Genomic DNA, 15,663 nt, shown 5'->3' on the forward strand with positions numbered 1-15,663 from the left:
TTTTTTGCCACCGACCGGCAAGCTCCTCCTCTCACATACACTGCCAGACATTTAAATACTCCTGGCGCAGGCAGCATCTGAGGAGGGAATGGCTTTTCCTCGCCTCTGGGAGCACTATCGATCCAATCCTTGCCTCTGGTGCTGTCCATGTGGAGTTTGCACGTTGTCCCTGTGACCACACAGTTTTTACCCGGATGCTCACATTTTCTCCCACATCCCGAAGACAAGCTGGTTGCTAGCTCAGTTGGCTGTTGTACATTACAACTTATGTAGTTTGGTTGTTCTTGTTGCTTTATTATTTACACTGGTTGACCGATTTACCCGTTGGCCGGAGGCTTTCCCGTTGTCCAACACCTCCGCCGCCTCTTGTGCCCGGGTCCTGGCCCTCCATTGGGTGGCCCGGTTCGGTGTTCCGTCCGTCATTACCACCGACCGGGGGTCCCAGTTCACCTCTGCCCTTTGGGCTACGCTTGCGGAGCTGTACGGTTCCCCGTTGCAGCAGACCACGGCGTACCACCCACAGGCTAATGGGCTCGTGGAGAGGTTTCACAGGCAACTTAAGGCGGCCCTCAGTGCGCGGCTGGACGGCCCTGACTAGGTAGACCAGCTCCCCTGGGTCCTTTTGGGCATCCGTACTGCTCCTAAGCAGGACCTCGGAACTTCGTCCGTGGAACTGGTATGTGGCTCGCCACTCAGAGTGCCCGGGGACTTCCTTCCGGAGTCCTCTGGTCAGCAGCCCTCGGTTCCGTCGGTTTTAGCATCCCTCCGGGCGCGAGTGGGTTCCCTGGCTCCGGTTCCTACTTCACGTCACGGGTGTTCCATGGTGCATGAACCGCCTGCCTTGAAGGACTGTGAATTTGTGTTTCTGCGTAGAGATGCCCATCGGTCCCCGTTACAGAGGGTTTATGAAGGACCGTTCCACGTGTTGCGTAAAGGGACGGTCACCTTCACCTTAGATGTTGGGGGCAGGAGTGAGCTCGTCTCTGTGTCCAGGCTCAAACCTGCAGACTTGGATCAGGACTGCCCTGTCCTGGTCGGTCAGCCGCCTCGGCGGGGCCACCCTCCTGCAATTCCACCTGACCCGGGACCCCCTGTCCTGTGGTGCCTGCAGCCCCTCTCCTTACTCGTTCTGGTCGCGAAATCCGGCTCCCTGCTAGGTTCCGTACCTCGGGTTCTGGGGGGGGTCATGTAGCGACCATAGGGATTGGTCCTGAGAGTCGAACCCTCGGATTGGCCAGCAAAGTCACGTGGTGGTTTTGGGGCCCAAAACCAGTCAGTGGGAAGAGAACTTCGATGCGAACAGTTTGATTTAATGGTTGTCTGTAAATTCGTTTGTTATACTTTGTAATTGAATATTGCTGCCGCAATAAACTTCTTTAACAAAGAACAAGCCTCCAGACTCGCCATACCACCCCTTATTCTTAAACTGTGGCCCCTGGTTCTGGACTCCCCCAACATTGGGAACATGTTTCCTGCCTCTAACGTGTCCAACCCCTTAATAATCTTATACGTTTAGACACAGTGGCGCAGCTGTAGAATTGCTGTCTTCCAGCGCCAGAGACCCTCATCAAGTCCTGACTATGGGTGATGTGTGTACAGAGTTTGCACATTCTCTCCCTGTGACCACGTGAGTTTCCTCCCACATTCCTAAAACATGCAGGTTTTTGAGTTACTGGTGCGAAACTGGTGTGCAGGCAGTGTAGATGCAGGTTAAGTGTGGGCACAAGCTGCTACTCTGTGCCTACGGCCATACTAGCCTGAATACGCCCGATCCCGTCTGATTACTAGCCTGAATACGCCCGATCCCGTCTGATCTCGGAAGCTAAGCAGGCTCGGGCCTGGTCAGTACTTGGATGGGAGACCGCCTGGGAATACTGGGTGTCGTAGGCTTTTTTTGCCACCGACCGGCAAGATCCTCCTCTCACATACACTGCCAGACATTTAAATACTCCTTCACTCACTCCTTTTTTCCTTCACTGTGGTAACACACATCTTTCACAAATCCATACCCATCCCTCATCAACATGCATCTTCACAAAGGCTCACACACACGCACGCATAATCAACTTCACATATCATGAAACAAAACACAAAGGTCTGGAGGAACTCACTGGCGCAAGCAGCATCTGAGGAGGGAATGGCTTTTCCTCACCTCTGGGAGCACTATCGATCCAATCTTTGCCTCTGGTGCTGTCCATGTGGAGTTTGCACGTTCGCCCTGTGACCACACAGTTTTTACCCGGATGCTCAGATTTTCTCCCACATCCCGAAGACAAGCTGGTTGCTAGCTCAGTTGGCTGTTGTACATTACAACTTATGTAGTTTGGTTGTTGTTGTTGCTTTATTATTTACACCGGTGAGACCCAGTTTAGGCTCGGCAACTGTTTTGCCGAACACTTTAGATTCTGGAGTAGTTCCTGAGGATTGGAGGGTAGCTAATGTAACCCCACTTTTCAAAAAGGGAGGGAGAGAGAAAACGGGGAATTACAGACCAGTTAGTCTAACATCGTAGTGGGGAAAATGCTAGAGTCAGTTATTAAAGATGGGATAGCAGCACATTTGGAAAGTGGTGAAATCATTGGACAAAGTCAGCAAGGATTTATGAAAGGTAATTCATGTCTGACGAATCTTATAGAATTTTTCGAGGATGTAACTAGTAGAGTGGATAAGGGAGAACCAGTGGATGTGTTATATCTGGACTTCCAGAAGGCTTTCGACAAGGTCCCACATAAGAGATTAGTATGCAAACTTAAAGCACACGGTATTGTGGGTTCAGTATTGATGTGGATAGAGAACTGGCTGGCAGACAAGAAGCAAAGAGTAGGAATAAACGGGTCCTTTTCAGAATGGCAGGCAGTGACTAGTGGGGTACCGCAAGGCTCAGTGCTGGGACCCCAGCTATTTACAATTTATATTAATGATTTGGACGAGGGAATTAAATGCAACATCTCCAGGTTTGCGGATGGCACGAAGCTGGGGGGCAGTGTTAGCTGTGAGGAGGATGCTAGGAGGCTGCAACGTGACTTGGATAGGTTAGGTGAGTGGGCAAAGGCATGGCAGATGCAGTATAATGTGGATAAATGTGAGGTTATCCACTTTGGTGGCAAGAACAGGAAAGCAGACTATTATCTGAATGGTGGCCGATTAGGAGAAGGGGAGATGCAACGAGACCTGGGTGTCGTGGTACACCAGTCATTGAAAGTAGGCGTGCAGGTGCAGCAGGCAGTGAAGAAAACGAATGGTATGTTGGCATTCATAGTGAGGGGATTTGAGTATAGGAGCAGGGAGGTTCTGCTGCAGTTGTACAGGGCATTGGTGAGACCACACCTAGAGTATTGCGTACAGTTTTGGTCTCCTAATCTGAGGAAAGACATTCTTGCTATAGAGGGAGTACAGAGAAGGTTCACCAGATTGATTCCTGGGATGGCAGGACTTTCATATGAAGAAAGACTGGATAGACTTGGCTTGTACTAGCTGGAATTTAGAAGATTGAGGGGGGATCTTATAGAAACTTACAAAATTCTTAAGGGGTTGGAGAGGCTAGATGCAGGAAGATTGTTCCCGATGTTGGGGAAGTCCAGAACAAGGGGTCACAGTTTAAGGATAAGGGGGAAGTCTTTTAGGACCGAGATGAGAATGTTTTTTTTCACACAGAGAGTGGTGAATCTGTGGAATTCTCTGCCACAGAAGGTAGTTGAGGCCAGTTCATTGGCTATATTTAAGAGGGAGTTAGATGTGGCCCTTGTGGCTAAAGGGATCAGGGGGTATGAAGAGAAGGCAGGTACAGGTTACTGAGTTGGATGATCAGCCATGATCATATTGAATGGCGGTGCAGGCTCGAAGGGCCGAACGGCGGGGGGGGGGGGGGGGGGGGGAGAGAGAGAGAGAGAGAGAGAGAGAGAGAGAGAGAGAGAGAGAGAGAGCATAGTCAGGTTGTGAGCCGGGTGTGTGGGGCTATGAGGCAGCAACTCTAGCGCTGTGCCACGGTGCCACTGTTTAATTTGAGTTGTAGTTGTGTTTTATCCAGGTGGTTCTCTTGGAGAAATGGTGTTGATAATTGATGCATGTCGCCTGTGTTAAGTAAAAGGAAAGGAGCGAGGAAGAGAGTTAAAGAGAGAGAGAGAGAAAGTAGGCGGTGGTGGTGGGAGAGGACAAAATGTAGAATTCTACACTGTAGAATTGCTGTCTTCCAGCGCCAGAGACCCTCATCAAGTCCTGACTATGGGTGATGTGTGTACAGAGTTTGCACATTCTCTCCCTGTGACCACGTGGGTTTCCTTCCACATTCCTAAAACATACAGGTTTTTGAGTTACTGGTGCGAAACTGGTGTGCAGGCAGTGTAGATGCAGGTTAAGTGTGGGCACAAGCTCGTACTCTGTGCCTACGGCCATACTAGCCTGAATACGCCCGATCCCGTCTGATCTCGGAAGCTAAGCAGGCTCGGGCCTGGTCAGTACTTGGATGGGAGACCGCCTGGGAATACCGGGTGTCGTAGGCTTTTTTTGCCACCGACCGGCAAGCTCCTCCTCTCACATACACTGCCAGACATTTAAATACTCCTGGCGCAGGCAGCATCTGAGGAGGGAATGGCTTTTCCTCGCCTCTGGGAGCACTATCGATCCAATCCTTGCCTCTGGTGCTGTCCATGTGGAGTTTGCACGTTGTCCCTGTGACCACACAGTTTTTACCCGGATGCTCACATTTTCTCCCACATCCCGAAGACAAGCTGGTTGCTAGCTCAGTTGGCTGTTGTACATTACAACTTATGTAGTTTGGTTGTTCTTGTTGCTTTATTATTTACACTGGTTGACCGATTTACCCGTTGGCCGGAGGCTTTCCCGTTGTCCAACACCTCCGCCGCCTCTTGTGCCCGGGTCCTGGCCCTCCATTGGGTGGCCCGGTTCGGTGTTCCGTCCGTCATTACCACCGACCGGGGGTCCCAGTTCACCTCTGCCCTTTGGGCTACGCTTGCGGAGCTGTACGGTTCCCCGTTGCAGCAGACCACGGCGTACCACCCACAGGCTAATGGGCTCGTGGAGAGGTTTCACAGGCAACTTAAGGCGGCCCTCAGTGCGCGGCTGGACGGCCCTGACTAGGTAGACCAGCTCCCCTGGGTCCTTTTGGGCATCCGTACTGCTCCTAAGCAGGACCTCGGAACTTCGTCCGTGGAACTGGTATGTGGCTCGCCACTCAGAGTGCCCGGGGACTTCCTTCTGGAGTCCTCTGGTCAGCAGCCCTCGGTTCCGTCGGTTTTAGCATCCCTCCGGGCGCGAGTGGGTTCCCTGGCTCCGGTTCCTACTTCACGTCACGGGTGTTCCATGGTGCATGAACCGCCTGCCTTGAAGGACTGTGAATTTGTGTTTCTGCGTAGAGATGCCCATCGGTCCCCGTTACAGAGGGTTTATGAAGGACCGTTCCACGTGTTGCGTAAAGGGACGGTCACCTTCACCTTAGATGTTGGGGGCAGGAGTGAGCTCGTCTCTGTGTCCAGGCTCAAACCTGCAGACTTGGATCAGGACTGCCCTGTCCTGGTCGGTCAGCCGCCTCGGCGGGGCCACCCTCCTGCAATTCCACCTGACCCGGGACCCCCTGTCCTGTGGTGCCTGCAGCCCCTCTCCTTACTCGTTCTGGTCGCGAAATCCGGCTCCCTGCTAGGTTCCGTACCTCGGGTTCTGGGGGGGGTCATGTAGCGACCATAGGGATTGGTCCTGAGAGTCGAACCCTCGGATTGGCCAGCAAAGTCACGTGGTGGTTTTGGGGCCCAAAACCAGTCAGTGGGAAGAGAACTTCGATGCGAACAGTTTGATTTAATGGTTGTCTGTAAATTCGTTTGTTATACTTTGTAATTGAATATTGCTGCCGCAATAAACTTCTTTAACAAAGAACAAGCCTCCAGACTCGCCATACCACCCCTTATTCTTAAACTGTGGCCCCTGGTTCTGGACTCCCCCAACATTGGGAACATGTTTCCTGCCTCTAACGTGTCCAACCCCTTAATAATCTTATACGTTTAGACACAGTGGCGCAGCTGTAGAATTGCTGTCTTCCAGCGCCAGAGACCCTCATCAAGTCCTGACTATGGGTGATGTGTGTACAGAGTTTGCACATTCTCTCCCTGTGACCACGTGAGTTTCCTCCCACATTCCTAAAACATGCAGGTTTTTGAGTTACTGGTGCGAAACTGGTGTGCAGGCAGTGTAGATGCAGGTTAAGTGTGGGCACAAGCTGCTACTCTGTGCCTACGGCCATACTAGCCTGAATACGCCCGATCCCGTCTGATCTCGGAAGCTAAGCAGGCTCGGGCCTGGTCAGTACTTGGATGGGAGACCGCCTGGGAATACCGGGTGTCGTAGGCTTTTTTTTGCCACCGACCGGCAAGATCCTCCTCTCACATACACTGCCAGACATTTAAATACTCCTTCACTCACTCCTTTTTTCCTTCACTGTGGTAACACACATCTTTCACAAATCCATACCCATCCCTCATCAACATGCATCTTCACAAAGGCTCACACACACGCACGCATAATCAACTTCACATATCATGAAACAAAACACAAAGGTCTGGAGGAACTCACTGGCGCAAGCAGCATCTGAGGAGGGAATGGCTTTTCCTCACCTCTGGGAGCACTATCGATCCAATCTTTGCCTCTGGTGCTGTCCATGTGGAGTTTGCACGTTGTCCCTGTGACCACACAGTTTTTACCCGGATGCTCAGATTTTCTCCCACATCCCGAAGACAAGCTGGTTGCTAGCTCAGTTGGCTGTTGTACATTACAACTTATGTAGTTTGGTTGTTGTTGTTGCTTTATTATTTACACCGGTGAGACCCAGTTTAGGCTCGGCAACTGTTTTGCCGAACACTTTAGATTCTGGAGTAGTTCCTGAGGATTGGAGGGTAGCTAATGTAACCCCACTTTTCAAAAAGGGAGGGAGAGAGAAAACGGGGAATTACAGACCAGTTAGTCTATCATCGTAGTGGGGAAAATGCTAGAGTCAGTTATTAAAGATGGGATAGCAGCACATTTGGAAAGTGGTGAAATCATTGGACAAAGTCAGCAAGGATTTATGAAAGGTAATTCATGTCTGACGAATCTTATAGAATTTTTCGAGGATGTAACTAGTAGAGTGGATAAGGGAGAACCAGTGGATGTGTTATATCTGGACTTCCAGAAGGCTTTCGACAAGGTCCCACATAAGAGATTAGTATGCAAACTTAAAGCACACGGTATTGTGGGTTCAGTATTGATGTGGATAGAGAACTGGCTGGCAGACAAGAAGCAAAGAGTAGGAATAAACGGGTCCTTTTCAGAATGGCAGGCAGTGACTAGTGGGGTACCGCAAGGCTCAGTGCTGGGACCCCAGCTATTTACAATTTATATTAATGATTTGGACGAGGGAATTAAATGCAACATCTCCAGGTTTGCGGATGGCACGAAGCTGGGGGGCAGTGTTAGCTGTGAGGAGGATGCTAGGAGGCTGCAACGTGACTTGGATAGGTTAGGTGAGTGGGCAAAGGCATGGCAGATGCAGTATAATGTGGATAAATGTGAGGTTATCCACTTTGGTGGCAAGAACAGGAAAGCAGACTATTATCTGAATGGTGGCCGATTAGGAGAAGGGGAGATGCAACGAGACCTGGGTGTCGTGGTACACCAGTCATTGAAAGTAGGCGTGCAGGTGCAGCAGGCAGTGAAGAAAACGAATGGTATGTTGGCATTCATAGCGAGGGGATTTGAGTATAGGAGCAGGGAGGTTCTGCTGCAGTTGTACAGGGCATTGGTGAGACCACACCTAGAGTATTGCGTACAGTTTTGGTCTCCTAATCTGAGGAAAGACATTCTTGCTATAGAGGGAGTACAGAGAAGGTTCACCAGATTGATTCCTGGGATGGCAGGACTTTCATATGAAGAAAGACTGGATAGACTTGGCTTGTACTAGCTGGAATTTAGAAGATTGAGGGGGGATCTTATAGAAACTTACAAAATTCTTAAGGAGTTGGAGAGGCTAGATGCAGGAAGATTGTTCCCGATGTTGGGGAAGTCCAGAACAAGGGGTCACAGTTTAAGGATAAGGGGGAAGTCTTTTAGGACCGAGATGAGAATGTTTTTTTTCACACAGAGAGTGGTGAATCTGTGGAATTCTCTGCCACAGAAGGTAGTTGAGGCCAGTTCATTGGCTATATTTAAGAGGGAGTTAGATGTGGCCCTTGTGGCTAAAGGGATCAGGGGGTATGGAGAGAAGGCAGGTACAGGTTACTGAGTTGGATGATCAGCCATGATCATATTGAATGGCGGTGCAGGCTCGAAGGGCCGAACGGCGGGGGGGGGGGGGGGGGAGAGAGAGAGAGAGAGAGAGAGAGAGAGAGAGAGAGAGAGAGAGAGAGAGAGAGCATAGTCAGGTTGTGAGCCGGGCGTGTGGGGCTATGAGGCAGCAACTCTAGCGCTGTGCCACGGTGCCACTGTTTAATTTGAGTTGTAGTTGTGTTTTATCCAGGTGGTTCTCTTGGAGAAATGGTGTTGATAATTGATGCATGTCGCCTGTGTTAAGTAAAAGGAAAGGAGCGAGGAAGAGAGTTAAAGAGAGAGAGAGAGAAAGTAGGTGGTGGTGGTGGTGGGAGAGGACAAAATGTAGAATTCTACACTGTAGAATTGCTGTCTTCCAGCGCCAGAGACCCTCATCAAGTCCTGACTATGGGTGATGTGTGTACAGAGTTTGCACATTCTCTCCCTGTGACCACGTGAGTTTCCTCCCACATTCCTAAAACATACAGGTTTTTGAGTTACTGGTGCGAAACTGGTGTGCAGGCAGTGTAGATGCAGGTTAAGTGTGGGCACAAGCTGCTACTCTGTGCCTACGGCCATACTAGCCTGAATACGCCCGATCCCGTCTGATCTCGGAAGCTAAGCAGGCTCGGGCCTGGTCAGTACTTGGATGGGAGACCGCCTGGGAATACCGGGTGTCGTAGGCTTTTTTTGCCACCGACCGGCAAGCTCCTCCTCTCACATACACTGCCAGACATTTAAATACTCCTGGCGCAGGCAGCATCTGAGGAGGGAATGGCTTTTCCTCGCCTCTGGGAGCACTATCGATCCAATCCTTGCCTCTGGTGCTGTCCATGTGGAGTTTGCACGTTGTCCCTGTGACCACACAGTTTTTACCCGGATGCTCACATTTTCTCCCACATCCCGAAGACAAGCTGGTTGCTAGCTCAGTTGGCTGTTGTACATTACAACTTATGTAGTTTGGTTGTTCTTGTTGCTTTATTATTTACACTGGTTGACCGATTTACCCGTTGGCCGGAGGCTTTCCCGTTGTCCAACACCTCCGCCGCCTCTTGTGCCCGGGTCCTGGCCCTCCATTGGGTGGCCCGGTTCGGTGTTCCGTCCGTCATTACCACCGACCGGGGGTCCCAGTTCACCTCTGCCCTTTGGGCTACGCTTGCGGAGCTGTACGGTTCCCCGTTGCAGCAGACCACGGCGTACCACCCACAGGCTAATGGGCTCGTGGAGAGGTTTCACAGGCAACTTAAGGCGGCCCTCAGTGCGCGGCTGGACGGCCCTGACTAGGTAGACCAGCTCCCCTGGGTCCTTTTGGGCATCCGTACTGCTCCTAAGCAGGACCTCGGAACTTCGTCCGTGGAACTGGTATGTGGCTCGCCACTCAGAGTGCCCGGGGACTTCCTTCCGGAGTCCTCTGGTCAGCAGCCCTCGGTTCCGTCGGTTTTAGCATCCCTCCGGGCGCGAGTGGGTTCCCTGGCTCCGGTTCCTACTTCACGTCACGGGTGTTCCATGGTGCATGAACCGCCTGCCTTGAAGGACTGTGAATTTGTGTTTCTGCGTAGAGATGCCCATCGGTCCCCGTTACAGAGGGTTTATGAAGGACCGTTCCACGTGTTGCGTAAAGGGACGGTCACCTTCACCTTAGATGTTGGGGGCAGGAGTGAGCTCGTCTCTGTGTCCAGGCTCAAACCTGCAGACTTGGATCAGGACTGCCCTGTCCTGGTCGGTCAGCCGCCTCGGCGGGGCCACCCTCCTGCAATTCCACCTGACCCGGGACCCCCTGTCCTGTGGTGCCTGCAGCCCCTCTCCTTACTCGTTCTGGTCGCGAAATCCGGCTCCCTGCTAGGTTCCGTACCTCGGGTTCTGGGGGGGGTCATGTAGCGACCATAGGGATTGGTCCTGAGAGTCGAACCCTCGGATTGGCCAGCAAAGTCACGTGGTGGTTTTGGGGCCCAAAACCAGTCAGTGGGAAGAGAACTTCGATGCGAACAGTTTGATTTAATGGTTGTCTGTAAATTCGTTTGTTATACTTTGTAATTGAATATTGCTGCCGCAATAAACTTCTTTAACAAAGAACAAGCCTCCAGACTCGCCATACCACCCCTTATTCTTAAACTGTGGCCCCTGGTTCTGGACTCCCCCAACATTGGGAACATGTTTCCTGCCTCTAACGTGTCCAACCCCTTAATAATCTTATACGTTTAGACACAGTGGCGCAGCTGTAGAATTGCTGTCTTCCAGCGCCAGAGACCCTCATCAAGTCCTGACTATGGGTGATGTGTGTACAGAGTTTGCACATTCTCTCCCTGTGACCACGTGAGTTTCCTCCCACATTCCTAAAACATGCAGGTTTTTGAGTTACTGGTGCGAAACTGGTGTGCAGGCAGTGTAGATGCAGGTTAAGTGTGGGCACAAGCTGCTACTCTGTGCCTACGGCCATACTAGCCTGAATACGCCCGATCCCGTCTGATCTCGGAAGCTAAGCAGGCTCGGGCCTGGTCAGTACTTGGATGGGAGACCGCCTGGGAATACCGGGTGTCGTAGGCTTTTTTTGCCACCGACCGGCAAGATCCTCCTCTCACATACACTGCCAGACATTTAAATACTCCTTCACTCACTCCTTTTTTCCTTCACTGTGGTAACACACATCTTTCACAAATCCATACCCATCCCTCATCAACATGCATCTTCACAAAGGCTCACACACACGCACGCATAATCAACTTCACATATCATGAAACAAAACACAAAGGTCTGGAGGAACTCACTGGCGCAAGCAGCATCTGAGGAGGGAATGGCTTTTCCTCACCTCTGGGAGCACTATCGATCCAATCTTTGCCTCTGGTGCTGTCCATGTGGAGTTTGCACGTTCGCCCTGTGACCACACAGTTTTTACCCGGATGCTCAGATTTTCTCCCACATCCCGAAGACAAGCTGGTTGCTAGCTCAGTTGGCTGTTGTACATTACAACTTATGTAGTTTGGTTGTTGTTGTTGCTTTATTATTTACACCGGTGAGACCCAGTTTAGGCTCGGCAACTGTTTTGCCGAACACTTTAGATTCTGGAGTAGTTCCTGAGGATTGGAGGGTAGCTAATGTAACCCCACTTTTCAAAAAGGGAGGGAGAGAGAAAACGGGGAATTACAGACCAGTTAGTCTAACATCGTAGTGGGGAAAATGCTAGAGTCAGTTATTAAAGATGGGATAGCAGCACATTTGGAAAGTGGTGAAATCATTGGACAAAGTCAGCAAGGATTTATGAAAGGTAATTCATGTCTGACGAATCTTATAGAATTTTTCGAGGATGTAACTAGTAGAGTGGATAAGGGAGAACCAGTGGATGTGTTATATCTGGACTTCCAGAAGGCTTTCGACAAGGTCCCACATAAGAGATTAGTATGCAAACTTAAAGCACACGGTATTGTGGGTTCAGTATTGATGTGGATAGAGAACTGGCTGGCAGACAAGAAGCAAAGAGTAGGAATAAACGGGTCCTTTTCAGAATGGCAGGCAGTGACTAGTGGGGTACCGCAAGGCTCAGTGCTGGGACCCCAGCTATTTACAATTTATATTAATGATTTGGACGAGGGAATTAAATGCAACATCTCCAGGTTTGCGGATGGCACGAAGCTGGGGGGCAGTGTTAGCTGTGAGGAGGATGCTAGGAGGCTGCAACGTGACTTGGATAGGTTAGGTGAGTGGGCAAAGGCATGGCAGATGCAGTATAATGTGGATAAATGTGAGGTTATCCACTTTGGTGGCAAGAACAGGAAAGCAGACTATTATCTGAATGGTGGCCGATTAGGAGAAGGGGAGATGCAACGAGACCTGGGTGTCGTGGTACACCAGTCATTGAAAGTAGGCGTGCAGGTGCAGCAGGCAGTGAAGAAAACGAATGGTATGTTGGCATTCATAGTGAGGGGATTTGAGTATAGGAGCAGGGAGGTTCTGCTGCAGTTGTACAGGGCATTGGTGAGACCACACCTAGAGTATTGCGTACAGTTTTGGTCTCCTAATCTGAGGAAAGACATTCTTGCTATAGAGGGAGTACAGAGAAGGTTCACCAGATTGATTCCTGGGATGGCAGGACTTTCATATGAAGAAAGACTGGATAGACTTGGCTTGTACTAGCTGGAATTTAGAAGATTGAGGGGGGATCTTATAGAAACTTACAAAATTCTTAAGGGGTTGGAGAGGCTAGATGCAGGAAGATTGTTCCCGATGTTGGGGAAGTCCAGAACAAGGGGTCACAGTTTAAGGATAAGGGGGAAGTCTTTTAGGACCGAGATGAGAATGTTTTTTTTCACACAGAGAGTGGTGAATCTGTGGAATTCTCTGCCACAGAAGGTAGTTGAGGCCAGTTCATTGGCTATATTTAAGAGGGAGTTAGATGTGGCCCTTGTGGCTAAAGGGATCAGGGGGTATGGAGAGAAGGCAGGTACAGGTTACTGAGTTGGATGATCAGCCATGATCATATTGAATGGCGGTGCAGGCTCGAAGGGCCGAACGGCGGGGGGGGGGGGGGGGGGGGGGGAAGAGAGAGAGAGAGAGAGAGAGAGAGAGAGAGAGAGAGAGAGAGAGAGAGCATAGTCAGGTTGTGAGCCGGGTGTGTGGGGCTATGAGGCAGCAACTCTAGCGCTGTGCCACGGTGCCACTGTTTAATTTGAGTTGTAGTTGTGTTTTATCCAGGTGGTTCTCTTGGAGAAATGGTGTTGATAATTGATGCATGTCGCCTGTGTTAAGTAAAAGGAAAGGAGCGAGGAAGAGAGTTAAAGAGAGAGAGAGAGAAAGTAGGCGGTGGTGGTGGGAGAGGACAAAATGTAGAATTCTACACTGTAGAATTGCTGTCTTCCAGCGCCAGAGACCCTCATCAAGTCCTGACTATGGGTGATGTGTGTACAGAGTTTGCACATTCTCTCCCTGTGACCACGTGGGTTTCCTTCCACATTCCTAAAACATACAGGTTTTTGAGTTACTGGTGCGAAACTGGTGTGCAGGCAGTGTAGATGCAGGTTAAGTGTGGGCACAAGCTCGTACTCTGTGCCCTACGGCCATACTAGCCTGAATACGCCCGATCCCGTCTGATCTCGGAAGCTAAGCAGGCTCGGGCCTGGTCAGTACTTGGATGGGAGACCGCCTGGGAATACCGGGTGTCGTAGGCTTTTTTTGCCACCGACCGGCAAGCTCCTCCTCTCACATACACTGCCAGACATTTAAATACTCTGGCGCAGGCAGCATCTGAGGAGGGAATGGCTTTTCCTCGCCTCTGGGAGCACTATCGATCCAATCCTTGCCTCTGGTGCTGTCCATGTGGAGTTTGCACGTTGTCCCTGTGACCACACAGTTTTTACCCGGATGCTCACATTTTCTCCCACATCCCGAAGACAAGCTGGTTGCTAGCTCAGTTGGCTGTTGTACATTACAACTTATGTAGTTTGGTTGTTCTTGTTGCTTTATTATTTACACTGGTTGACCGATTTACCCGTTGGCCGGAGGCTTTCCCGTTGTCCAACACCTCCGCCGCCTCTTGTGCCCGGGTCTGGCCCTCCATTGGGTGGCCCGGTTCGGTGTTCCGTCCGTCATTACCCACCGACCGGGGGTCCCAGTTCAACCTCTGCCCTTTGGGCTACGCTTGCGGAGCTGTACGGTTCCCCGTTGCAGCAGACCACGGCGTACCACCCCACAGGCTAATGGCTCGTGGAGAGGTTTCACAGGCAACTTAAGGCGGCCCTCAGTGCGCGGCTGGACGGCCCTGACTAGGTAGACCAGCTCCCCTGGGTCCTTTTGGGCATCCGTACTGCTCCTAAGCAGGACCTCGGAACTTCGTCCGTGGAACTGGTATGTGGCTCGCCACTCAGAGTGCCCGGGGACTTCCTTCTGGAGTCCTCTGGTCAGCAGCCCTCGGTTCCGTCGGTTTTAGCATCCCTCCGGGCGCGAGTGGGTTCCCTGGCTCCGGTTCCTACTTCACGTCACGGGTGTTCCATGGTGCATGAACCGCCTGCCTTGAAGGACTGTGAATTTGTGTTTCTGCGTAGAGATGCCCATCGGTCCCCGTTACAGAGGGTTTATGAAGGACCGTTCCACGTGTTGCGTAAAGGGACGGTCACCTTCACCTTAGATGTTGGGGGCAGGAGTGAGCTCGGTCTCTGTGTCCAGGCTCAAACCTGCAGACTTGGATCAGGACTGCCCTGTCCTGGTCGGTCAGCCGCCTCGGCGGCGGCCACCCTCCTGCAATTCCACCTGACCCGGGACCCCCTGTCCTGTGGTGCCTGCAGCCCCTCTCCTTACTCGTTCTGGTCGCGAAATCCGGCTCCCCTGCTAGGTTCCGTACCTCGGGTTCTGGGGGGGGTCATGTAGCGACCATAGGGATTGGTCCTGAGAGTCGAAACCCTCGGATTGGCCAGCAAAGTCACGTGGTGGTTTTGGGGCCCAAAACCAGTCAGTGGGAAGAGAACTTCGATGCGAACAGTTTGATTTAATGGTTGTCTGTAAATTCGTTTGTATAACTTTGTAATTGAATATTGCTGCCGCAATAAACTTCTTTAACAAAGAACAAGCCTCCAGACTCGCCATACCACCCCTTATTCTTAAACTGTGGCCCCTGGTTCTGGACTCCCCCAACATTGGGAACATGTTTCCTGCCTCTAACGTGTCCAACCCCTTAATAATCTTATACGTTTAGACACAGTGGCGCAGCTGTAGAATTGCTGTCTTCCAGCGCCAGAGACCCTCATCAAGTCCTGACTATGGGTGATGTGTGTACAGAGTTTGCAACATTCTCTCCCTGTGACCACGTGAGTTTCCTCCCACATTCCTAAAACATGCAGGTTTTTGAGTTACTGGTGCGAAACTGGTGTGCAGGCAGTGTAGATGCAGGTTAAGTGTGGGCACAAGCTGCTACTACTCTGTGCCTACGGCCATACTAGCCTGAATACGCCCGATCCCCGTCTGATCTCGGAAGCTAAGCAGGCTCGGGCCTGGTCAGTACTTGGATGGGAGACCGCCTGGGAATACCGGGTGTCGTAGGCTTTTTTTTTGCCACCGACCGGCAAGATCCTCCTCTCACATACACTGCCAGACATTTAAATACTCCTTCACTCACTCCTTTTTCCTTCACTGTGGTAACACACATCTTTCACAAATCCATACCCATCCCTCATCAACATGCATCTTCACAAAGGCTCACACACACGCACGCATATCAACTTCACATATCATGAAACAAAACACAAAGGTCTGGAGGAACTCACTGGCGCAAGCAGCATCTGAGGAGGGAATGGCTTTTCCTCACCTCTGGGAGCACTATCGATCCAATCTTTGCCTCTGGTGCTGTCCATGTGGAGTTTGCACGTTGTCCCTGTGACCACACAGTTTTTACCC

General features: G+C 51.1%; 6 non-coding genes and 1 pseudogene across 6 annotated transcripts; all 7 read left to right on the forward strand.

The window, feature by feature from the left end:
* The first annotated feature begins 1,739 nt into the window (after window positions 1-1,739).
* LOC144591541 (5S ribosomal RNA) lies at window positions 1,740-1,890 on the forward strand (annotated as a pseudogene).
* A 2,490-nt stretch (window positions 1,891-4,380) lies between these two features.
* Window positions 4,381-4,499, forward strand: LOC144591531 (5S ribosomal RNA). Its single transcript, XR_013546900.1, has one exon. It is a non-coding gene; the product is annotated as a 5S ribosomal RNA (ribosomal RNA).
* A 1,739-nt stretch (window positions 4,500-6,238) lies between these two features.
* LOC144591532 (5S ribosomal RNA) lies at window positions 6,239-6,357 on the forward strand. The gene has a single exon (XR_013546901.1). It is a non-coding gene; the product is annotated as a 5S ribosomal RNA (ribosomal RNA).
* Window positions 6,358-8,853: 2,496 nt separating this feature from the next.
* Window positions 8,854-8,972, forward strand: LOC144591533 (5S ribosomal RNA). Its single transcript, XR_013546902.1, has one exon. It is a non-coding gene; the product is annotated as a 5S ribosomal RNA (ribosomal RNA).
* A 1,739-nt stretch (window positions 8,973-10,711) lies between these two features.
* On the forward strand, window positions 10,712-10,830 carry LOC144591534 (5S ribosomal RNA). Its single transcript, XR_013546903.1, has one exon. It is a non-coding gene; the product is annotated as a 5S ribosomal RNA (ribosomal RNA).
* A 2,496-nt stretch (window positions 10,831-13,326) lies between these two features.
* On the forward strand, window positions 13,327-13,445 carry LOC144591536 (5S ribosomal RNA). Its single transcript, XR_013546905.1, has one exon. It is a non-coding gene; the product is annotated as a 5S ribosomal RNA (ribosomal RNA).
* Window positions 13,446-15,192: 1,747 nt separating this feature from the next.
* On the forward strand, window positions 15,193-15,312 carry LOC144591539 (5S ribosomal RNA). Its single transcript, XR_013546907.1, has one exon. It is a non-coding gene; the product is annotated as a 5S ribosomal RNA (ribosomal RNA).
* The last annotated feature ends 351 nt before the right edge of the window (window positions 15,313-15,663 follow it).

Source organism: Rhinoraja longicauda, unplaced genomic scaffold (genome assembly GCF_053455715.1).
Source record: "Rhinoraja longicauda isolate Sanriku21f unplaced genomic scaffold, sRhiLon1.1 Scf001098, whole genome shotgun sequence".
NCBI classification, from domain to species: domain Eukaryota; kingdom Metazoa; phylum Chordata; class Chondrichthyes; order Rajiformes; family Arhynchobatidae; genus Rhinoraja; species Rhinoraja longicauda.